This window comes from Patagioenas fasciata, chromosome 3, assembly GCF_037038585.1.
Source record: "Patagioenas fasciata isolate bPatFas1 chromosome 3, bPatFas1.hap1, whole genome shotgun sequence".
Classification (NCBI taxonomy): Eukaryota; Metazoa; Chordata; class Aves; order Columbiformes; family Columbidae; genus Patagioenas; species Patagioenas fasciata.
The window spans coordinates 121,368,747-121,395,456 of record NC_092522.1 but is presented as its reverse complement, the minus strand read 5'-3'; positions in this window follow the sequence as shown (position 1 = coordinate 121,395,456).

The following is a 26,710-nucleotide window of genomic DNA, read 5'->3' as shown; positions in this document are numbered from 1 at the left end:
CACATTATAGATAAAAACTACTGCTAATCAGCTGTCTTGTTGGCCAGCATAAAAAAAGATCTGGAGACTAAATCTCTCCCAGCCTCTAGTGGGATCCACTCCCATGATGAAATGAGGAAGCTTGTTTTCCAGCTGTCCAAGTTGTATTTATTTAATCTCCATTAGTGAACCAAATGTCTGCCATCCTGATTCTTTTTGTCCATGAACCATGAATACGTACATGGTTTTAAGGGGAAAGCAATAATAAATCCTAAATTTCTGAGAGATTCTTCTGCTCTGCCTCAACATCACCTCTTATTAGAAAACAGGATCCTGATTTGTCCTTTGATTTGAAGCTGGACATATTCTCAGATGACTAAGTAGTAGCCTTATTTGTGGTTGAACCTGGTTATAGGAATAAATACACTTATTCTAAAAAACACCAAAGCCTCTTCTTACTGTAGCTTTTTGCTTCTCTAACCTTCAGGTTGATAAATACTATATTAAGCGAATATTTCAAGTTCAGAGTATGCTTAATTGTTCACATCCTAAAAGCGGGAGACATCTGTTTAACCATTTTGTTCAGCTGGTTCCTTGGGAAGCAGAGAAGCCTATTTTCTTCCCTCGGTGAAGTGAGAGAGTGGCTCCTCCATTAATCCAGGACATTGGTGGGACAATGGAGGAATTGCATGTTGGCAACTCACATGTCCTCTAGCCTCTGGATATGGGATTTGAATTTTGTGCATGCTGCCAATCCTTTAACAATCTTACACACCCTATAATCACCCTAAAAATTTGGAATAAAAGGGAAAAAAAAAAAAGGACTGAAAAGGAAAAGAAAAATCCTTCAGGCTGCCTTAGCCAAATGTCTTGGACTTGAGAGCTATTGGATCATTAGTCTAAGTATGGATAATCGGTGTAATGCTAAATAAAGAAATTATACACTGAAATGGAAAATTCACTTGGTAAAAGCCCAAAGAATTATTTCTTTTCTGGAAGTTAACATTCCTAGTGAGAGGCAAATGCCCTCATTGTGCATTGCTTTTTGAGGTGTTCAGCTGGTATGTGTATTTTTGTAATACTTCAATGTTAGAATTCCTCTATCAAATGTGGCTTCACAGTCTGCCAAGCAATATTGAGACATACAGATACGTTTTCATTGTATAGAGTTGACAGAGGTTAAACTCAGCTCGGGTTTTTAACATTACTTTATCTCCCGTATGTAATTGATTTTCCCTGACTTTTTTGCCCATTTTAAGCAAGGACACTAGAATAAAACTTAAGAGATACTTTATTTCAGGTTGGTATTGCTAGTCTTTGCACTGAAGATGTTGTGGTAGATTGAAGAGTGTTCACAAAAGAGATCAGTTTCCTGAAAACTATTGGAAAAATTTGTTAACTGCAGAATTACAAACATGTGCACACATAGAGAGATTTGATCCAGAAATCTTTGCAGTTAGTGTAGGAGGATGCAATGACAATTTTTGCTGTTTATAGGCAGGTAGAACACACGGGTGTTCAGACATTGGGCCACCTCTCCCAGTTATCTCTGCAGCTAAGTTATAAGGAAAGGGAAAACCTTTGCCCCAAATAATTCAAGATCCAAAAACGAACAGGAAAAGGGAACAAAATTGATATGCAAAGGAGATGTGGAGGAGATGTGAAGAGATAGATGAGGACACGTGTTTGGAGAAATGTGGGGAGAAATGGAGGAGACATGGAAGAAAACATTACTGGGGCCACAACTGAAGAAGTACTTTTGGAGAGAGGTGCTCCATGAAAAAGTAGGTGCAACTCAGAGGGGACCTAGTTTTAATAAAATGAGTAGATGAAGGTGAAAAGGCCAAGTGGATTACGGAAGGTCAAGCAGCAGAACACAGGAGCACACAAGTCCTGGACCTCAGGCCTCCTCCATCTCCCCTGATACATGTATCTTCTGCTGGTCCAAGAACTTACCAAGACCTGTTATGGGATAAAAGAAAAAAAAAAAAAAAAGGTTGAATAATAACAGAGATTTTCGAAGGGTGAAATCTATGGGAGTAATTGAAAGTCCAGTGGCATCCTACATGCAGTTGCATGCGAGTGGACAGGGGACCAGAGGACATACCGATTTGGTGCCTAGAGAGAGCCAGCCTGAGTTGTCAGGAATGGATGGAGCAGATGACCTCAGAGGCTTTTGCCATCTCTAATTTTAATGATTCCTTGGGCTGCATGGCTTAGAAATACAGGGACATGTCTTTAAATGATTCATGAGCTTTGCACACCCAAGGAATGCTTTAGCTGCTGTGACATCCTGTAATAGGCTTGGTGCAGACACAGGCAGGAGAAACGAGCCATCATCATGGCCTGACTTTGCCAGAAAAGTCTCTGATGAAAACTGTCATTTCTTTTGTAGTTCCCAGTGTGTGTCACTGGTGGAGAGGAGGCACAGGGAAAAAAAAAAAAAAAAGAAAAACCTCAAATCCTAAAAGTCATCATAACAAACTTGCTGCTGAGTGAAGTTGCTGTTTGGCTGAGCGTGGTGACTGCTGTGCTGTGACAGATCCTGTCAGAGAGGCACTGCCCCAGCTTGCAGGTGTAAGCATGACCTATCAAACTGAATGGGAGCTGACAGAAGGGATTTCTGCGCCGTGAAACGGAGAGCTGACATGAAAACAGTGACGTGTGAGGGGCTGAATCACCGCAAGCGCAACTGTCACAGATGATGTCCAGAGAAATGACAGGAGAATACTAACTTTACTTGATGTCAGTTTAGTTGTCCTTTGTGTTTGGAAAAGTAACTGCTAGGAAGGGGAAAATTTTAAAATCACACAGGAACAACAACAACAAAAAAACTTGATAAAAAACTCACACGCACATATATTTCAGCTCAACGTCTCACACAGTTCTTGTGCCTTCTTGCAATATTACTAGTATAGGTGATTCTATTTGTTGGGTTGTTTTGACATGCTTTCTTCTGCCTAGAATGGTAGGTTTCATAAACTATAAGACTGACATTTTATGTAGTCTACTGACAACACCAAAGAAGACCTGCTATGACTGCTGTGATCAGCTAATTACTTGTACTTCTACAAGGATGAACATTCAGTTACCTTTTCACAGCAAGGAGTGAGTATTTTCAAGGCATAATTGTCTGAGGATAAAAAAAATAAAGCTATGCACTAAGAACATCTGAGATTCGTGTCACATCGTGTTACAGACTTTCTGCATTAGACAATACTTTGTATCTGTTACTTCTCCTGGCATGCTTTTGTGTAGCTCATCAACTCTCTGGGTCCAAGTGCAATCAAATCTCATCTAAACCAGGCACCTTCAGCCTGTGTTTTATGAAAACAAAATAAGTGTAGAAATGGTTTTACCACATTGAGATTACAATAAATATAGAAAACTCTCCATGTATTAATGAATTATTCAGCAGTGAGCATGGTCAGGTGTGGGAATGCTAGACAGATGCTAAAGACACGATAGTTCAAGAGAGAGAAGACTAATCATGAACTTACTGCTGCCTCTGCCTGAGCCACAAGGCTCTTGTTTCTTCCATACTTCTAATATTAACTACAGCACCAAATATTTTTTTCTCTAACCTGTAAAGCAAAATGGATTCTGAAATCGTTCCTTTCTCTGTGACATGGCGTGCCCTGAAGTAGATCCAATCCCATATTCTTCTTTCAAATTTAGGAATAGCTATTTATTGTTGCTTTTCTGAGCAAGCAGACAACCCCTAGGACAAATTACAGTTGATGAGTGAAAGTATAGGTTGGAGAGGGCCCTAAATCATGAATGACTTTTTGTGTTGGCTTAGTTGCAGTATCTGTTTTGGTATGGTTTAAAACAAATAAACAAACAAACAAAACTCAAAAATATCAAACAACTTGAATTAGATCTGGCTCATATAAAGAAAAGAGCAGAGAGTATTAAATTAATATTTTCTAATGAGTACAGAATGGGAATAGTAACCAGAAGTTGTTTTCTCTGACCTTGGGTAAGCCCCTTTATCTTCCTCCACCTTCTCTCACTGTGTATCAGCTGCTTGAGGCAGAGATTAACTCTCCTTATGAGTCAGATTCAAAGTCTACAGTAGTCTGTAGGAGTGTTTCTGTTGAGTTCTCAGTGCTCTTGATCAGCCCATCAGCACCTGTGCTAATGCACCTCATCCAGTTGTTGCACAATTGCATTTCAATCCTTCAGATGCTCCCACATTGTAAATAATAGTTAACTTTTCATCCAATTAATTCTGCTGGCTATGAAATCAGATAACTATTAGAGCTGATCAAAACCTAGAATATTTGTTTCTAAACACTGTTTCTTCTTTTTTTCATTTGTTTCAGTTGTGGGGGGGGAAAGCCAAAATTTCAGAAATGTCTTAGAAGGTGGAATTACTGAAGGATTTCAGTTCAGAAAAAAATCAGTAAATCTTATTAAAGCTCCAGATATACACAGCCTGGAAAGCCTTCTTTCACATAAATGACATATTGAAGCAAAACAAACAAAATTATGAACTTTGAAACTATTGAAAAAGAAGGTTCCAAATTATTCTTGGTGTGCTGAATTATGTTGAGTCATTGTGCATCAACAGCATGTTAGATTTTAGTGAAACCACAATTTTCTGATAGAAAACTAAAACAACTCAGTCTTTTATAACACAAATGAATTTTGATCATGGGACAAATCATGTAATAGATGGTACATATGATCAAAGGTCTAACAAATTGCTCAGAAATGTTGAGATTATATGACAGATTTTCTTTCTTTGAGAATCATACGCATACATGGCACCAGCCACAGTATGATAAAAGACTTGGAAGAAGCTAACTACATGTAAACATTTCTCATTCATTATCTTGGGTTTCTGCTACTGTGTGACAAATCATTAGTCGTAGTGTAAGGCAAGCTTTAAAAATGTAATTACTTAATCATGCAGTTAGTTCCCCATCAATCCTACCAGCACTTGTTCTTAACTAGCTTTAAAGAACAAAATTAGGAGTAATTTGTAAGCAAAAGTAATTGAGGAAAGGCTGATATTGCCAAGGTGTTGACAGCATAGCACATGGTGTTGTTTCTTTTAATTCTGCAGCAAATCAGTGGTCTGCAAACTTTGCTGAACAACACTGCTGGCTGGCTACTGGTGGAGCCTTAAAACCAGCCTTGGTGTCCTAGAAATGAGGTCAGGAATGAGAATTTTCCTCATTTGGTGTCACCCATCTTCAAAGGTGGTGGGAAGGAGCAGTGGGATCATTCAGTGGGATGGAGAGAGGAATGGTCAATGAGACCTGGATATTTGACTTACAATTCATCCTGTTTCATTTTCAGAGATTTTAGCATCAGGAACAGCATTGACCCAGAAAAGGGAAAGGATATGTTGAGCACAAGAGGAATCAGAGCTTATAGTCAGTGATTTTTATACTTTCATAAAACTCCAGGGGATCTAAATTAGGGTAAAGCAGAAATGGGTGGTGAATGGGAACTTTTTAATGTGATCTGTTTCATTGGAGAGTGTAGATTCATTAAAGCTTAAAGTGTCACAATGAAAAGATAATTTTCAACATTTTTCTCACCTGTGAAAAACTTTTAAAATTTATTCAACAATCTGGTCTTGTCATTTCCCAGGATGAAAAAAATCTAGTGTCCTGATTTAAACCAACTTCTGAACCACAGTGTGTGCATCTTCTATCTATCTATCTATCTATCTATCTATCTATCTATCTATCTATCTATATCTATCTTATCTATCTATCCAACGCAACCCTGAAATAGTCAAAACAAAAGTAAATAATTTTGAAAGTGTTAAAATGAAATAAATAAAACTAGAAATTACCTTATTGAGTTTCCATGCAGGATGCTGCACATGGTGTTAGACTGTTTATGGAGGTTCCTCTACACCTGCTCTGTATGTTATTGAAGAGAAAAAACACAAGGATAGCTAGGTCAACTGGCAGGAAACCAATGAGTTTTCCAGTGGAAACTTGCCTTCTTTTAATCAAATATTTCATGAAAACTAATGTCAAGATACCTCTCTTGTGAAAATTGCCTATTTCTTTTAGGGAATACTGGTCTTAATTTAGGAGGGGGAAGTGTTGTGTCAGTTTTCACTCTTTTGCAGAAGCCAACAAGGCATTATGAACACTCAGGAAATAAGGAAATTAAGGAAACTTGTGATCCTGTGAGCTATGTCATCCCAAGCGCTTGCAGAGATTAAATGGAAGACTGGCTTTTCAGAAAAGAGAGTCCTTCTGGTTGAGGGTGAGTGGTGGAGAGGGATATTCAAAGGGAAGAGAGATTTTCAAAGGGCATGTGATCTGAAGAAGAAAGCGGATTTGGCTTGTGAAGGTTAAAGTTCGTTGTAGAAGATGTTTCTATCTCGGCTCAACTGAAACTAATTAAGTACGATTGCAACAGATTTCAATAATTGTGCCTGTGGGTTTATTTAGGAAATGATGTTGAATGATCTCTAAAGGCACAGTCTCTTGACATCTGATACAATCACAGTATGCTTGTGTTAGCCATCTCTTGTCTTCACCAAGGGATAAGAGAATTTAATAAGAACCATGCTCTCATCCCATCTTAATCACTTCTAAATCACTTGTAACTCTTGCTATTGCAAATCCTGACTTTATACTACGCACTTGTCTTGACTATGGGTTGAAAACAGGGAGGGAACAGAAGGAAAGTTACTTTAATTGTATAATAGTGATGCACACGCACAGCTGCAACATAGTTTTTTGCATCATGGAGATTCAAAGTGAAGGAGAAAGTCACAGCAAGCAATGTACCCAGGTAATTTAGCTTCTGTTTTTCCTTAGAGATGTTGCGTGGGTAGATCGCGATTTCATTTGTTGTTTTAGCCAACAAGTATTTTAGCAACAGAAACAACAGCATTTCCCTTTAGGGCTTTTTCACAAAAGATCAGGATGTGAATAGTGTTTTTTCTTGTGATTAGCTGAATGAGCAAAGGCTTAAATCGCTTTTTTTGCAGACAAAAGCAAAATTTCTCAGTTCAGTCCCTCAGTTGGTACGCTGTTACTCGGTGTTGATCTAGGAGCTGTACAACCCTGTTACTGAAGCCCTGGATGAAAACAGAAAAAAAAAAATCCCACATGCTAAAATTGTATGAAACGATGGCTCTGAATACAGCTACAAAAGCAGTTGCTGGTGCTCTTTAGCCCCCTCAGGCTTCTGCAAGAATAGAAAGTGAAGAAATTGATTATTGGCTAGTTTTCCAACCTACTTAAAAGACCTGTTTGGAGGAAATATAAGTGTGACAGATAAGAACAGCTGTAGCATAACTGTCTTTATTGCTTGGTCTAGCTGACTTGGATTAGGATTGAAAATGGTACAGTTCATCTCCTTTTCAGGTTAGACAGCTAAACATTGAATGCCTAAATCTAGTACTGTCAGCTTTTGCATTTTTTGTACCAGTAGATAGAAACTAATATCTCCCGAGAGCTCTTTACCTTTCTCACTGTAGAGACCTATGTTACGAAGAGGCAAGTAACTATCTCAAAGGATTTTTTTTTTATTGACTCTGAAAGCACCCTTGTGTGCCCAGCTGAGACTCAGGCAAATGACATTTAGACACCTAAATGGGACGAGAAGAAAGACATTTCAATGTTTTAACCCAGCCTCATGACAGAAAGTGAGGCCCTAGGCTCCAGGGGAACAGGTCTCTCTCCTCTAATTTTGCGGTGACATATATTTGTATGACAATTGAACCATTTCTACAAATATCTTTTCTAGTGTTTCATTGTGCAACACTGTGGTATTTGTGCAACATTAACATTTTGTGTTCAGCAAAACTTCCAGAGCATTTAAGGGAAGATGATCCAAATTTACTCATTAAAATCCCAGAAAAAAGGTAAAGTGAACGGACTGGCTTAGCTGGACATAAACTGTTTGCTCCTCATGAGCTCTCACCCTAGACTCCACACCTTCTAACCCCTGTTTCTAAGGATGGATCTTGCTTAAGAGCTGCATAATGTGATGATATCCAGTAGTTAATAAAAGTACTGAAACTGCTACACGGTGCCACAGATTCACTTGCTGAACATGTCAGGCAAAATTTTATAGGCACTGTAAAATCTTTTTACCACACACAGCTGTGTTACCCAAAACTACTCAAATCTGCAGGGCATCTGAAATGTACACTACAGCAATAACAGGCTTTGCAGCTTAAAAAGTGATTATGACTAATGCACAAAAAACAATTATCACCAAGCTTAATTGCAAAGAATTAAGCACAGTATATATATGTACACATACACACACATATATATGTACATATCTGTGGCATTTCATATCTAGATTCTTACTAGATAACAAGATCAAGCAAAAGTGAAGATGTGGTGAATATGGGTATTGGGGTGCAAAAAAAAGAAAACAAAAAAAACCACCAAAACAACAGAAAGAGCTTGTTGAACTGAAGATATGGAAGCCAGCCAGAAAGCAGAGATGATGCTCTTAGTGCTAAGGGTAAAGAGTGCTTTACTAAGAATGATTATAATTGAGTTAATGTCCATTGACAGTACACTGATTTTGGGAATGGATCCTCAGGTGAAGATTATGAAACAAGAAAAAGTTTAAATTCTGAGTATGTCTTCCCACCTTTCAGGAATATAGATCTTAAAGACCTTCACAAACCAGAAGTTCAACCTGTGTCTTTATTTTTCATAAGTCCGTACGAACTTTTCTTCTATCTGTTTTTCTAGCTGCTTTTTTAAAGCATTTGTGGTTTTGGCCTCCATGGCATCTGTTGTAAACTTCTATATCTGAATTATCTACCTTGCAAACTTATATTCTCTCATGCTATGAAATTTGATTGGCTGAATGGTCTGGAGAAAGCTAGTGCTTTTGCTATGCTGTCTAAATTCAGGACAGTGTGTATGATTTCATGCCCACCTACTACCCAGCCCTGCCAGACCACATCAATGCAGTGTCAGTATAAAGTCTTAGAAGCCCGCAGAGTAGGTACCAGCTACTTTATTACAATAATTGTTTGGAGAGGTTATTGTTTTTCTCCTGTGCAGCTTCCAGTTATGGTGGTCCCTGAAGAAGGATAGATCTGTGATTAAAACAGAAATAATTAGGAAAAATGAGCTGAACCCTCAACTGTTGCTGGCTTCATTGACTTCAAGAAAAGTAGGTCAATTGATGTCAATTGGGGGCCCCACCAGTTGAGTTTGTCACTTCTTCTGCTTCAGGCTTTTGCTGTGACCTTCAGTAATTACACCATACAGCAGGCACACAAGTGGAGTGACAAAGTTGTTTAAAATGAGATGGATAAAACACCAGAAAAATACAAGGATTATTATTAGTATGAATTGCAGTGAGGCCCATAGGCCTGAAAAGGCAATATTTGTAGTTTGTAATCAAACATGGGTAGGATGATGCCTGGGAACACTCAGCTGTGCTGGCAGGGCTCTGTCAAGCAGCCCTTTCACCTCTAGCTGTGGATTACTGTGTGACTAATTGTGTCAAGATTTCCTTGATTCTGCCGCTTCAGATGAGTCATTTGATGCTGCTTTAGACTCTGCGGTTGTCTTTGAACTGGTAAACCTGGTCACTGGCACAATGTAATTCCTACCATTAAATTGTTGACATAGCCATTGCATGGTACCTAGTTATATTTTCACAGAAAACCTCACATGAATGATTTGTGCAAGAGGACTGGAGCGTTCCCTATCAGTTAGTTTGGCTTCGAGGATGGTAGGGAATGGCTGTATGGATATAAGAACTGCTGTGCCAGGTAGTCTGAGACTCAGAATTGTCCCTGGCTCAGTTTAAATACGTAGTCTGTGAGGCTGAAGAAAGTCCAGTGTACCTCTACAGTATCTACTTATCCTTTACTCAAATATGTCTTGTTGAAAATTGAGATTCTTGAATGAACACAAAAAGTTTGCATTGACATGAAGACCAGAAAAACATGGGCTTCGTTTTGGCTGCTATACAGGTGTGGATCTCAGGATTTTTTGAGCTGTATTTTTACCTTAAAAATTATTAGATCAAAAATTAGGAGCTCATAGTTATGTCCCTATATACATATTATGTTTCAGATTAATTTCACTTAATCTAAAAATTAGGCATGCAGTATTCACTCGACAGCTGCTACAGTGAAAGGAGAGAGGCAAACTTCTTCAGAAGAAAATTCACACCACATCTCTTAGATATCTTCCTCCAGATGAAACAAATTGCTTCTGGAGGTGCATATCCTCCTATATCAACCATTAAGGGAGCCCATATAACTTGTTTAGAATGTATGCCTGGTGTTTCAGTGATAAAATTAAAGCATGACTCGCATTCACAGACTTGGGTTTTGCTACAGGAGCCTAGAACATCCAAACCCCAATGAAAATCAATGGGAAGTAGGTGTCTAAATCCAAACTTTGGGCAGAGCAGTGTTTATTACCTAACTGCATAGGTGCAATAAGTTCTGCCTTCTAAAAGAACTCACAGTCTTGATTTCCCTGTCTGGTGCTGGGTAAGCAGTAAACTTTGATGAATGTCAGTCAGGACCTCTTATGGAAAATGACCTAAAATTTACCTGTAAAGCAGAAGAAGCACCACTTACCTTATTTTATACTCAGTGGCCCAATTTTAGGAAGCATCAGAGGGACGTATTTTTGAATAGGAATCATCATTTTAAATAAGTCTACTGGAAAGAATTAAGTAGAATGCAGAATTTTTCATTTTATCTTCATTCTTTAACTTCTACTATATCACCTCGACAAGAACTCACACAGATTAAAATATTACTTCTGAAAACTATTAAACATTTTAAAAATAAGAAAGCCAAAGTTCTTCAGACATAAACCAGGGCTCTGCATAAATAAGTCCTGTACACAAATTGAAGAGAGAAACAAGCCCTACTCTTACATAAAATTTGTTTAAGATAGAACTGTATCTTGAACTTTTGAAGTGAATTCTAAATACTCAAATTTACCCATCTGAACAGCAGAAAGAAAGTTATGCAAAACTTTTAAAATTTTAAGTTTGTGTTCCTATTATTTTCATAAAAATCGCAACACATTTGTATAAGCTTTTTCATATTCATTCATGTTATATTTGAAAAAAAAATCCGCTTTTTACTGGTGATAAAGTGAAATTTTCTTGTTGTAAGTTTGATGTAATGAAAATTCGAAGTTTGAGAAAATATCAGCAGCTTTTTCACAAAAGCTGCTGTGTTTTGCATTTCTGTTGGAAAAAAAAAATCAGAAAAAAAAATTAGTAGCTTTCTAGAAGAACATCTGTTTGTGATTGACTTAAATCATTAGCCTGGTGTTTTGTTTTGTTTTGCTTTCTCTTGAGAACCAATCTTCAAGCTTATTTCTATCCTTTCTAATAAAAATCGAAGATTTTCATATGTCGATTTCCAAGAGACTACAATGCTCAATTTTCACTAGGAGGAGAAAATAGTAGTGATCAAGTTGAGCTTTACGCCTCCCCATAGAAAAAAGATATTTTTTATGGAAAGCAGCCACAGCTGCACATAACAACATGCATTAGTGCATCTTGCAGGGAAATGAAATCGAACAGCAAGACACGATCATAAGCCTATCTTGGAGTGTAGTCAATTTGTCCGGTAAATATTGTGGCATTAACAGTTTTATTTGTTGATCATTTCTGATGTTAATGGTAATGGGCCCCTTTGGAATTGGGATATTTATGTCTGACAGTGCAATGCAATTTACATTAATAAGACTCATTAATTTCAGATGGTTTCTAGTATGGAGGAAGGAAATATTAGAAGTGTTTTGTGCTTTTTTCAAGATTAGTCTCTCTCCACACTAAGCTACATTGCTGTACAACAGTGAATGCTCCCTTGTTGTTGTTATTAATGATTTGCTTGCCTGCCAGTATTGAGGGTGGATAGCTGCCTCTTGGAGGAGGAATTACTATGTCTCTGCATTTTACTTCAACTTTTTTTTTTTTCTTTTTCTGGTCTATGTGGGATTTGTGATTTCAAAGGAAAATGAAAGTATTTCTCCTTCCTTCTCCCATCTCCCACATCCTCTTCATTTCCATGATGAAGACAATCCTGGCCATCAGTTAGAATCTGGATGCTAAAATTAAGCACAACTTTGTGGAACAGTCCATGACAGAAACGTTAATTCCTTCCTTGAAAATGATACAAATGAATCAGTTCTTTAGTGTGTTCAATTTTTATAACAGGAAATAGAAAGCTAATTACTGGTTATTAAGGGCTTTCTAAATCTCTTTTTCTTTTATTAGTTGGACAATGAATAGTTACTTTGTATGAGATGGGAAAAGTCAAAGCAAATAATTTATTGGGACTGATTTCCATAATGGGTTTTCACGCACAGACTCGTGGCACCAGCAGTTCACATGACTGTTACTGTCCTGCCTCACTTCAAAATGTTTTTAATTCTTCACAGAAGTGGAAGATTCAGCATTTAAACTCTTTAAAACTCGGATAGTCATACTAAAAAAAAAAAAAAAAAAAAAAAATGCAGCCTTTCAATGTCTAACTCCACAATATAAACATTCTGGTTTGGTTTTGGCGATGCTGTTAGTTTGTTTGTTTGTTCGTTTGTTTTCCATGTCTTTTGTTTTGTTGCAGCTTCTGAACATATACGTTTGAAAATGTGTTATTTTTCAAGGAATCCAGAAAACATGAGATCTTCCAAAGGAAAATAATCTGAGAAGTGATTAATGGTGTAGGTAAAGCTGAGGAGTGGGGTTTTGAAATTAAAATGTGAGGTTTTAGCCATGGGGAAAAAAAGAAACACTCTGGTTTCACTCAGATCCCATTGAAAATACTCTCATTCTTATTGGCTATAGTCCCTGAAAAGTCTTTCTATCTATACTGGATGTTGTTCAGAAAGGTGTGTGCTTTTTGGTAGTTCTCAGCTTTCCCTTCATTGACTCAGCATTACAAGAAAAAAACTTCTCGGATTTCTCTTAAATTCTAAATATGAAATGAGAAGGAATGCATTCAGAACTCATTAAAAATGTGTTAACAAGGTCCAGTGAAGAAAATCACAGATGGAAAGCTCATCGTCTAATTAAAATAATTATCGAGGTTTAAACAGTGTTGTGTAGAGGTGTAGAGAGCAATTTTATGTATATTTATGCAGGTGTAGAGCTTTTAGGTCTTCCATTACTCCTGCTAAAACCAGGATCAGCAGAGGGGCATACAGTAAAATATGTGCTGAGATGGTAAAATAAGTATTTAATAAATGGAAAATTGAAAATAACTACAGACTGGCAGTTAGAAAAAGACACTAAATGACTCAAGGAACTGAGGGACATTAAGGACAATAAAAACTAGAGCCCAATAACTACAGTGAAAACTGTGTTTCCTTGTACCCAACTGTATGAAAGAAATAAGAAAGAAATAAAAACATCCACAGAGGTTCACAATCAGTTTGAGACACAATTAACAAATCACTGAAGAAATAGATTGCTGTGTTACTATATAATTATGATAAATGGAAGATGAGCAGAACTACGCAAGGACCTCAATAAAATTATGGAAATACTTTTAAAGTTATAATTATTAACAAAAAGTAATAGAAAATATATTAAGGTAATGGCTAAATATGCAACAGGAAAACAGGCACTGCAAGTCAAACTTGGTGTCCCTTTTTGATTTAGTCACAGGTTTGATTTCTACATGCAGTGTATATTTGCATTCACTCGTATACATTAATATAATTTCAAAGTGTTTCTTATTGCCTTTTCTTTCCATCAGTTTTTCCTTTACTAGTTGAATAAAGACATGAGGTTTGATGAGAACAAACAGACCTGCTTCGAATTTCTCTGTTTTCATTACTTGTTGACAGTTTTGTTATTTCTGTTGAATTGAACTAGAAGTGTAAATTAGTTCATTTCCCTTTTGCCTGACCACAGGCAGATGCTTAACAGCAGTGGGAAAAATAATGTCTCCCCATCTCCCAAACCAAAATTCCTAAGTGAAATTCCAGGGGCATGTTGGGAAATGTACATCTCTCATGACAATGCACTGATTAAACCTTCCATTTTGTGTGTGCAAGTTCATTATTTGCAGCAAATACAAGAGTGGCTCTTTCTGTAATGCAAACTCCTCTTTGACAGGTGCTTTTTAAGGTTTCCAACAAGAAAAATGCAATAAAACAATAAAGGGAGATATAAAATAACAATGCAAAAGGATGAGTTTACTATACAGAATTAATGTCCTTATGTCACTACCATATTAACTCTCCTTTTTCATATTTACACTATGACTACAGATAAATACAACTAAGTTTCATTTACAGCCCTGTGTCCACCTGTTTTTCAGCCATATAGTTGTCTTGCAGATGAATAGTTCGTGGATGACAACTGTTACGTCCCCAAGAGCATAACTTTATTAATACAATAGACAATATCAGGGTAAGTCCTGTGCAATTCAGTTGTGTATAGGACTAAACCATATCTAGTTTGGGTCTGTCATGGAACACCTAGCACTCTTCCAAAGATTTCCATGTGGATTTTGACTTTACAAGGACCAAGAACCATTCCCAATAGAAAATTTGGATACATCATCTTTGCTTTGATGAATAATAGTATGGACTGTTTATTCATATACATGAGTCAGACTACATTAAGTGACATCTTAACAGCTGATGTCTTTGTGACTGATCTTTAATGCAGGAACCTGGTGTGTCTGATTCTGAGGGTCATTTTAGGAACACACTTTTTGGTTTTTCAAACCTTATATCCAAACTTGCCAAAGTACTTTATAGTATTTCATACACTATATAAATGAAACGTCCTTTTTTCCTTTTCAGTACTGAGTTCAAATATGTGTATTTCACAGCCAGCTCTTGTAAATTGTTTTTCCTTAGAAGTCCCTTTGATTATTTCTTGAAGTCATTTCAGTGTTTAACACAGATCTTGAGCAATGTAGGTTTTGTCTCCTTGACCTAAGTCTCAATTAATACTTTAATATTTAGTTCCCACTCATCCTACCTTTTCCCCTCAGCACTACACATCATTACTCTCCACTATCAGAGCAGATCTAATTGTAGTTACAGTACTCTTTTATCTGCTGCAGCACATTAGAACTTGTAGTTTGCAGTGTACAAATATGTCTTACTGTGATTTAAGTTCAAATTTTTCTCCCAGGTGAAGTTTCCGGCTAACTTCTATACCTACCAAAAATATTAGGCATCTAATGCATTTTAGAATTCAGTGGGTTTAGAAGAGTCTCAGTGAGTTAAGAAAAGAATATTATGTTTAAACTGTCTACCATGGCACCTAACATTTATTCAGGCTTTTTTACTGTATCTACATTCAAGAGAGAGATAAGGATTCTGCCTGTGGATCATCCAGGACTGCCAGAAATCAATTTTATATAAAATCAATGAACAGAGGTAGTTGTGATGTACTCTGAGGATGCTTAATAGGCACTGTGACTCTTCGTATTTTTTAAGTAACTAGATAGTAGTCTAGGCTGTTCACTTCTCTCTTGAACATAGATATTATAATACTGATTAATTCCAACGAAAATACCATGCTTTAGTATATACATTAAAAGTTACTATCAAATATTGTAAAAACAATATGGCTTGGAGGATCAGCTGCAGCCTATTTAACACAGGTAGTAGTTATCATAGCTGCATTATGGACATTTTCAGGGCTTTCTGTTTTGCAAACTATTCCTCACATTGTAATTTTCTTTATTTTTCTGAATTAATTCTCACAGTTACAACATGTCTGAATTTTACCTTTATTTGTGGGTTGAAATTATGCTGCTGTTGAATTATAGCATGATCATAAAAGCAAGAACAAAACAACACACCAAGTTCCATAACATAACTTAATTGGCCAAAGGACGGAGCTTAAGATAACCTATTTTTTTAGGGGCAGATTCCCCATCTATATAGAGTAAGATCTAGTTCTGATTGTCCCCTCCTTTCAAATCATACCAATACTTGAAAACAAGGTACTGCTTGATGTGAGTGAATAAAAATCAGTTTCTACTTTTTAGACTAGGCATAGCTGGGAATCATATCAGATTGCCTCCTAGTATGAAAATTCACTGTTAGTTATTTATAATTATGCCAAAACTGAGCCATTTGTCTACCAAAATTCTTTGTCTAGAGTTTGCATCCAGTCACTTGGTCTATTGTTTGTTTTGTTTTAGTTTTTTTTTCCTTTTTTTTTTGGAGGTGTGGTGGGTTTTAAATTTTTTTCTTTTGGGGGGTATCTTTTTAAATGTTTCTGCTAAAAGATCATACTATTTCAAAGTAGAAACTGAAGGAATTGTCAAGAAAATCAGTCCTGCTTGAGGAATCACCTAAAATAAGGTCAGGGATGCTGTTCATCTGAAAACCTTTGCAGATTTCACAGAATCATAGGATGTTAGGGATTGGAAGGAACCTCAAAAGATCATCTAGTCCTGCTGCAGCAGGAACACCCAGATGAGGTTACACAGGGAGATGTCCAGGTGGGTTTTGAATATCTCCAGAGTAGGAGACTCCACAACCCCCCTGGGCAGCCTGTTCCAGTGTTCTGTTACCCTCACTGTGAAGAAGTTTCTTCTCAAATTTAAGTGAAACCTCTTGTGTTTCAGTTTGAACCCATTACCCCTTGTTCTATCATTGGTTGTCACCAAGAACAGCCTGGCTCCATCCTCCTGACACTCACCCTTTATATATTTGTAAACATTCATGAGGTCACCCCTCAGTCTCTTCTTCTCCAGGCTGAAGAGCCCCAGTTCCCTCAGCCTTTCCTCATAAGGGAGATGCTCCACTCCCTTCAGCATCTTGGTTGCCCTGTGCTGGACTCTCTCCAGCAGTTCCCTGTTCTTCTTGAACTGAGAGGCCCAGAACTGAACACAGTATTCCAGGTGTGGTCTCACAAGGACAGAGTAGAGGAGAAGGAGAACCTCTCCCCACCTACTAACCACCCCACTTCTAATACAGCCCAGGATGCCATTGGCCTTCTTGGCCACAAGGGCCCAGTGCTGGCTCATGGTCATCCTGCTGTCCACCAGGACCCCCAGGTCCATTTCCCCTATGCTGCTATCTAATAGGTCATTCCCCAATTTATACTGGAATTTGGCCAGTCTATGAATTTCTGGAGACTGCTCAGTAATAAGACAGTGCAATCATCCAGTGGTTTAGTTTGAACTCAGCATGATTCAGCCCCTCATATCTCTTAGAAGACTGTAAGTGCTTGTCTACCTTTCATAGCTGCATGGTCTTGGATCTGGGAAACCTAAGCCTGGCAGCCTGTAAAGTGCCTGGAGACGGGAGAAAAACCTCATGAGCAACTTAGTGGGGTGTTTTTGATGTGGTGGCAGAGAATAAGAGCCAACTCTTGCTATTAGCTACCTCCATCAATGTGAGCTGAGGTTTGAATCCTGTTGATAGGTTTATGCTGGCTGAGTGCAGATAGAAGAGTGGAAAAGGAAATTCTAAAGTCCATTAGCAAATGATATGGTAGAGCAATGTGAATCAGATTTTGCTGTTGTTTCTAGGTTTTAAACCATGGGTTGTTACCTGGTCTGAGGGACAATTCAGGTTGTCTCCCATGAAACACTTGCCCAGAGAAGTGGTGGATGCCCCATCCTTGGAGACATCCCAGGCCAGGCTGGACGGGGCTCTGAGCAACCTGAGCTGGTGAAGATGTCCCTGCTCATGGCAGGGGTTGGACTGGGTGAGCTTTGAAAGTCCCTTCCAACCCAAACTACTCTATGGTTCTATGATTCCATATAAACCAAACTACAATACGCTACCATGTCATTACAAACTCTATCTGAAGGAGTAGGCATATGCAAACAACCTTCATTTTGGAACTGTTAAAATTCAGAATATTCATGTATAACATCCTTCGAAGATTCTTTGTTCAGTTTAATTTTTTTAGCAGAATTCAGTATTTGTCACACTCAGACATCAAGTGAACCCATCAATTACTGTTTGTGGTTCTGAGTCAGTCCATGTCCGGTTTCAAAGAGGAGGCACGCAACTGCTTGGTTTCTCACAGTGCCTTAAAAGCTGCAGCCTGTTTTCTCCAAGAAAATGGAGGAAAAGAAAATAGGTTAGCTTCAAACACTCCCAGTGCCAATCCCCAGACCATCTTATGTTTAAATATTACTTTACCCATGCAAGCAGTAGCACAGACAACTGCTTAGATGCAGGAGTACAGAAGTCTCCTGAAAGGTGCTTGTGTCCTTGAAGAGAACACAAGGATATTTTTGTGATGTGCAACAGTTGCATTTGCAGTTTTTCTCCCGTAGCTGAACATATTCTGTAATTGGAATTGTTGTTGGTTCTCTGCTGAAAACAAAGTTCCCATTTTTGATGGGGACACAGCTTGAAATAAATCTATACTACTTAAAAAAAAAAAAAAAAAAAACTCTTAAGAGTAAATTAAAGCAGATATGTTGTCTTTGATCAAGTTACAAGTGGGCAGAAGTGTTAATATACTGGAGCTTTTTCACTGCGGAAATGAATTACACCATAAGCCGCGCAACTGTAAAGTCGAGCGGAAATTGTAACAAAAAAATCAACGACTGAGTCTAAACTGTGAAGGATGCTGGCAAATGTCCAGGAAAAGGTATGGTTGGTGCCAAACTTGCATAAAAGAATGGTTTAACCGTCCAATTGCTATAACTGCCTCTTTTTTTTTCTTTCTTTTTCTTTTCTTTTAGCTGTTTTTACTATTGTAACTAATCCCATTAAATAAGGCCCATTGTCTCTCCCCCTCAGACAACAGGCTCATTCAGGGGACCTGTGCCATGCATTGAGATTCTTCAGCAGGATTTGAAAGGGACAACAGTGCATCATAAAAAAATAGGGTGGATTGAGTGTGTTCCACCATGAAAGGCAGGAAAAAGCCTTCACAGCATGTCTGAAATCCAGCACCATTTTAAGACATCTTTTGCAAAAGCTTGTGTGAAATCCTGTCAAAGTTTAAGATTATTGGAAGGTGGGAGAGAGAAGTATTTTGTCCATGTCCGGTGATTCCAGAAACCTGTGGCAGCATGACAAAAGGAGGGATCAGCCGCCAGAGTTAGTGTGTGCACAATGGAAGTCAAAATTAAATAGAGAGAAAGGTTAGGTTTAAGAATCTGATACAGCTCCCTCAGTTGGAATGGGAAGTTTTCCATTACATTATTAAAGAATTATAACAATTCTACTTATGAAATACCTCTTCACTTATCCCCACCTTCCCTTTCTCGCAAGAATGCTTGGTTAAATGAATGGTGGTCATGCATAAGCTTCTGAGGAGATAAATCAGCCCAAACTTAGTGATAACACTAACACAGAGATGGGTAAATGACCGATCATAGAAATTATTACTATGAGTAACCAGTATTGACAACTAAAATTTCTAAATGAATCTAAATATTTGGAGTAGATGATCTTAAAGGTCTTTTCCAGCTTAGATGATTCCATGATTCTATGATTTCACTGGCTCAAGAGAGAAACATTTACTGCCACGACCTTTAAGTCTAAACAGTAGAGAACTACAGAGTGAGTGAAGGCAAAGAAGGGAGTAAAGAAAAGTGCCACACATGTTAATTCTGACCTGACTCCCATGCGAGTCTGTACACAGACTACACAAACCTGTGGATCACCTGTAGCTTCACAATGTCAGTGTTATACTCCATCTAGAAATACACTTCCTGCTTTTCAGCTGAAATAAGTCGCTTTGTCAGAATGAAGCTCATCCAGTTCCAGGACCCAAGGAAGCTCTCTAAGAACCCTTTGTGCCTAGGGACATGCTCCCTGTCTGGGGCTTAAACAGTCTTCTTGTGTTTGACATGAGAAGATCACACATTCCTGTGCAATCTGCTCTAGTTGTACCTGCTTTAGCAGGTGGGTTGGACTAGGCGATCTCCAGAAGTCCCTTCCAACCCCAATCATTCTGTGATTCTGCGACTAATAGGAACAGTAAAAATACTTTACACGTGTGGCCTTAAAAGACACTTTATTTTAAAAAGTTATTATTGCCTTCAGTTACCAAATGAGGAAACTGAGGCACAATTTGCATGGAGTCCTCCAGGCAGCTAGCAGAAAAGGCAACGACAATCTGGGCTTTTCAGTCAACCGTTTTGTTCATTTGTGGGCACCAACAAAGCAAATTCCACTTGTTTGCTTTTGTGTTTACATACTTCTGTTCTTCTCACTGTGTTGTTCTTCTCTTTGACCTTGTCCTTCTACTTTTTTTGGTTTCTTTCACATATGACCGGCCCAGCATTCATGTTCTTTTATGTGAAGTTTATCCACAGCGTTCATTTGGCTCAGGTGAAAAGCGGCCAAAAATTAAGCAAATACTTGGTTGTTTCAAACTCTCTGATCCTCTATAGCATCTTATAGAGAAACTGGCAAATAACAGGCCACAGGTTCTACCTTAAGGAAAAAATAGCAAATAATTTGACTTAAAATTCCCCTTTTTTGATCGAGCATCACCAATTCCTTCCAACCTTACTACAGAAAGTCAAGACCTTTTGGAGGTTTGAACATCTTTGAGCAGCACATGCTTGGGTTACCCTGAGAAAAAATTGTCTGACTAGGAAAAAGCCAGCAATATGGATGGAAAGACAAATATATGAACAGATAAGCCTCATGTGTAAATAGCATCTTCAATACAATAATAGTCACAGTGTCAGCTTTCAGGTGAGCTTCCATTCAGTGTTGCATCTACTGAGGACAGCAAGTGTGATCCAGGTGAACTAATTAACTTGTATCCTGGAGAAGGAAGTTCTCAATAAGGAAACACACCACAAAGCAGAATTTTATCATTCTAGACCCTGGCCTGTAGCAATAACTATAAACCACAAATATTAAGTAGATTAAAAATAACTATTGTGTTACATCATGGAAGGTGCATCCCTCAGTCCTGACAGATCCATACACCGCAGTTCTCATTAGTGGTTGCAGTTAAGAAGACCAAGAATCTGTTCTTTTCATTTCCATTAATATCTTAAGAATTGCAGGCATCATGGGTGAATCAAACTCAACTGGAACATGGAGGAAATCCCTCACCCATAGCGAATTTGGATCTAATTTTACACAGAGTTAACCTAGATTTAAACCTGCTGTATGAGACTGGATTTGCAGTCAAGTCAGTAAGAGCAGACTCTGACCTGTATTATCAGATGTAAGGTTCTGGATGCTCAGTTGGTGTGAGTCATCTATGCACAGCACTGGAGTCAAGTGAGATATCCCCATTTATACCTGGTGATCTTCATCCCCAGTGTTCTTAGTTCTCTACAGAAAAGTTTTGTGCCTGTTATTACTGAATGGTAGTTGGCTGGGTGATTCAGTGACAAAGGTGATTCCACTAACAGGAAACATTTGCAGAGATAGGAAAAAAATTCTAATTGCTTTAAATCTTTGGATCCTTCAGTAATAATTTTGACTTTAGTAAAAGTACTTATCTTGGTTTAGATCACTTGTCTGTGACATTGTACAATGTACTAATAAGTAGGAGTCCATCAAAGAATTATTTGATAGTATCATGGATCTTGCTGGTATATTTTTTATACAGGCACAAATTTTGTGTTCTTTCATAATAATCCTGTGGTTGTGGAAAGGTGTGGTCTTACCACCACATTTGAAATGTAAGGTAGTTAATTTCTACGCATTTATGTTTTTTAAATATTTATTGTGTTCTGCCTTCATTTGTAAAAAGATTTCCTTTTGTTCTTTTTGTTTGTTTGTTTGTTTTGTTGTTTTTTTTTTTTTTTTTAATAAAAACAGTTCATCCACTGTAAAACAAGATAATAAGAGTAAAAACCTTTGTAGGTTGTAAGGTCTTTGGGGAAGTTATAGTTTTTTTGTTGCATTTACACATGGCAAGGAGCAAAAAGGAGCCCTTCTTGATTAGTCACCACAACACTAGGAATAATATGCATAAGAAACACCAGTAGTTCACCCTGGGGCACATTATTAGCATCAGCTCCTACTTAGGTTCATGCCATCAGAAGAGATCATACTGATCACCATGTTTCATCCAGTACTATGATGCCATAGATCAGCTTCCACTCATTTTCTGTGTAAGGTCAAGCGGTCCCAGAACATCACCCCACCAAATTTTAGAAACTTGCCTTATACATCATCAGGGTAAACAGTATTGTTTTAGTGGCAATAAGACTGTTTGATTTAAATTATTATCTAGCTCTACTGATTATTTACAAACAACTTTTCTATTCTTTCTGTATAGTCCAAATACATTTATCTATAATTTTATTGGTGTAAGTATGCCATGAACTGCTGATGTTGTCTATTCCACCCATGTGTGAATAGGGTGGATATGATGGCATTTGGGACAGGAAGAATGGGATGAACTTTAGTTAACTCCAACAGCTACAGAAATAGACTTTGATATCTCAGCTATTTACTACAGCCTCCTTTTAACTAATTTCAAGCAATTCTGCACTAAGGATGTTGATTTCTAGCATCATAATTTTAATCACCTGCAGGTGTTTCCACGTGTGCTGGGATCTCCGCTCCTGTCAATGGAGGCAAAAGATTTGGCATATTTTGGAGAACATTTCATATGTCTGAATGTACATTCTTCCTTCAGGATTTGCCACATCACTCTTCATACCCTACTGACTGAATTAATTTAACCTTAGACTGAAATAAAATCTAAAATACCCACATGTAGGCATCAGTATCACACATGTCTGGAGCTAGGAGAGCTGACTCCCAGCTCAACGATAAGTTTGAATATTCTTGTCTATATTTAATGTCATTATCCTGTCCAGATTAGAGACGACTAATTTGTACTTACTTATGTTTTAGGGTTTTATTGTTGTTTTAAATTGCATGTCTCAGCTCCTGGTATAACAAGTCCCAACTTCGACTGTGAGTCAAATGAATGGCACATTTGGAGTCCTGAGTATGACTTGCAGAGTAAAACTTCAAACCCAGAAGAAACTCTGATCTCTCCTGACCATATGAAAGAAAACACATCCTCTTTATTGTACTCCATACTCTATTCTGGCACACTTTATTATAAACTGTTGTTGATTATCTAATTCTTCTGGGCATATGAGCAATGTTAGAATGTCAGTTTTACATTAAAAGGATGCAGTTTAAAAAACAAAACAAAACCCTAAATACAGAAATAAAATATGTGTTTAATTAGGGCTTTAATCTTTCCTGAGCTCATTAAAAAAAAAAAAAAAAGTGGGGAATGGATGCCCATAGGGTCTGATAATATTTTCCTAGAGTGAAAACTACCCCTACAACATATATTAGTAAACATTCATCTGTGTTAGCAATTAACTTAAGTGTTTGGATATCCATTTATTTCTCCTGATTTCATGTTCCAGTCCAGATCATTGTTAAATGAGCAGCACCATAATAGTGTTGATACAACTGTTTGGACAATTGTTTTTCAGTTAAAGTTGAGACATGGTTGATCACTATTCACCTCACAGCTGAGCTCACACATCACTTGAGACCTTTGCTTTTGGGGCAGACGAATTGGACAGAGAAAAATCCTAGAAAAAAAATAAAGAGATTTTGAGGCTAACAAACCTAAATTTCAGAATACCTAATTTCTCCAGGAAATGAAAGTAGAGTTTTCATCAGACTGTAATAGCATTTATATATATATATACATAAACCAACAAGCACATCTTGGTAGAGAACAAACCAAAGATTAAAATCTTATAGCAGATTTTGGAAAAATAGCTTAGCCCATGCTCTGGCTCTAGTTAACTGCTATAGACAGAAAATGTTAAGGCTAATTTTCTGTGTAATATTGGCCAAGCCAATTAGGTTTTCAAACCTTTGTGCCTGAAGTTAAGCATATAAATTATTTTTCAGGTCTTTAAATAAAATTGGCTTGGTTTTCTGCGAAGCTGAGAATCTTCTGAGTCAATTTTCTTTAGACTTCATTAAAACTTTAGGTGATCAGTGTAGCAGCATCTTCTATGTCTGGATTAAACTGAGAGTTTTTCTTTTTATATTTTAAATCCCAATTTGGATCAGGAACCCAATTCTGAATTACGTCCTGAGCTTATTTCTAAACTTGCCAAGAGCAAATTTATTATAAAGCATCCCAGACAGATATCTTGTTCAGGACAGGGACTTAATCCATGTAGGAAAATAAGAATTATCCTGCATATATTAAAATGGAAATTTGAGCATGTGTTTTCATTTGAGACCAAAAATTTGGTTTGTTTGTTTGTTTTTGTTTTTGTTGTTGGTGGTGGTGTTTTGTTTTTGTTTTGGTTTTGTTTGGTTTGAGTTGGGGTTTTTTTGTGTTTTTTTTTTTGTTTGGTTGGTTTGTTTTGGGTTTGTTTTGTTTTGTTTTTCTCAAGGGAAGAGACACTTCCTTTCTCTAATGTTTCATATGCTCATCTGAGAAGTGGGAACCAGATACATGCTTTTGCTCTTATTCAAGTAAACCAGGATGTCCCAGTTGACTTGGGTTATTGGTATTATTACTGCATTATTGGTATACTGATACCATAACCTGGACACTTTTTTTGTCTGCTTTATTTGACCACGGAAGTCATCGCTAGATTTGAGGAATTGTCTCAAAATACGTAGCATGACACATGAGACATTTCTGTGGGAAATCTAGCTTTGATAACTGGCCTTTTCCAAGCACATTTTATCCCGAATTTCAGGCTCTTGAAGCCTGGTGATTTCTGACCTATTAGGTTAACTGCTTGGGATCATCCACTCTCTTTGAAAGAGGTTTCTTCAACAGGAATGCTTGTCAATTTGCAAAACAGACTCAGGGAGATCAAGTTTATACAACCGCTGCAATATCATAATGTGGTCCCATTCATTTGTGCATACCACACATAGGAAAGTAGAGCCTCGATTCCTTACTAGAGTCTCTAAGTGCTATGATAAAATAAGTAAAAATTATCACAAAGACAACAGATATATGTAACTGGTATTATTAGAGCAACCACAACTTCACCTGAGATTGAAACTTTGTTGCTTTAGGCATTGTATATAGATGTAGTAATTTGTGGTCACTGTTTCAAAAGACACACCAACAGAAATTACTACATGAATATATAACGCCCACACTTGCTATTCATTGTAACAGCTTACCAAGAATTCCAATAAACTCATCATCTAGTGAGATCTGGAAGTCAAATACGTCTGGATCTTTCAGAAAGTTGTGTTGTAACGGAGTGAGAAGTGATGACCTTCATGCAAAAACTTGAAGGCACAAGGTGTGGGGCTCATCTTGTATCTTGTTGAAAAGTTGTACTCCTAAGACCAATGTTTCCGCATAACCAGTGGAGGTGATTTCTCTTGTCCTAACATCAGTGTCTCAGATAGGTGGGATGGATCATCTCCAGCAGAGTGTCCTTCTCCTAACGTTGAGGTGAGCAGCAAGAGAGGAAAGGAATTTTAGCTCTTGATTACCCTTATAAAGCTCTGATCCCTTGAAGATCTTGGACGTGTTTGACCCCTGACAGCAGGACCATTAATTTTGGTGAGATTTGTGTAGTAGTAATGATAATTCCACTTGATTCTTATGCCCTTCACTGATGAGACTGGCTCGATGACAAACCCTCAGAAAATGACGCAGAGACATTCATACATATACATATACATATATATATATATATGTATATATGTACACCTCCTATTTTTTTGAGGCTTTCATTAACCAATGGTGGAATTTTAATGTAATCTGGAAGCTGGAGCAAAAGCCTGGAAACATTGTTATTGCTATTTATATCAATGTTTAGTTAGCAGTACTGGCAAATATTAATATCACCTGCTGCATTATTAGAGTGAAATAAATGTTGGGAAACATTGGTCATGACAAAAATGAAAAAAAAATTAAAAAGAGAAGAATTGTGTTACTCCTATTTTTTTTTCAATAACAATAAAATCTATTATAAAGTCCAAGGAATAAGAAATATCATGTTAGAATCAAACATGGATATAAAAATAGCAATAAGAACAATCAGCAAATATGCTCTTAAGACAGAAAAAAGACTAATTAACTCTGCTGCCATCCTGATGATCTCATTTGAATTTATGCAATTTCCTTTATTTTGTCCTTTGTTTGTTCTATTTTCCTTTACCTGTGTGCTTTTATCATTTTTGTTGTTTATTCATGGCAGAGCTGGTTGCAGCTTTCAATCAAAAAAAGAAGAAAAAGAAAAAAAAAGAAAATAAAAAAAAACAACTGCACCATCCTCCAACTGGCCAACGTGGAGGTTGGAGACCACACGGGGATCAAAGCGATATGAGGACAACAGGGGTTTCATTAAAATGTTCTCCTCTCTGCCTGAGGAAAGAGCAGTGAGGACAGGGTGAGAGGGGGAGGGGAGGAAGGGAAATCATCTGGCCAAAACAAGTTTAACTAAAAAAAAATCCAAGCAAACCACCTGTGGTCTCCTTGGAAACTGGCTTGCAACCCCTCCAGCCACCTTTTAATGAAACCCCAGAGCCCCTTTATTAATTTATTAAAGAATCTATTTTCTGAAGATTCATAAACCACGCATAACTCATATTCCAACACATCTCTGCTATGCTAATAGCGCGTGCTGCCATGAATAATTAATTCTTTAATTAGTAATAATTAGAGGTTGTTGTATAGGTCAAACCATTGGGCTGACAGCATGCTACTGTCAAAATGTCATTTGAATTAACAGGACTGTGGCCCTTTCTACGCAGAATGATTCGTCATTTGGGGTCAGTTGCTGCCTCCTCTCCAAATTTTATTGTTTTAATGGTGGGTTGCTTTAGAAGGTGTAGATTACATAAAAAAGAAACATTTAATAGCATTTATGGCACAAAGGAAA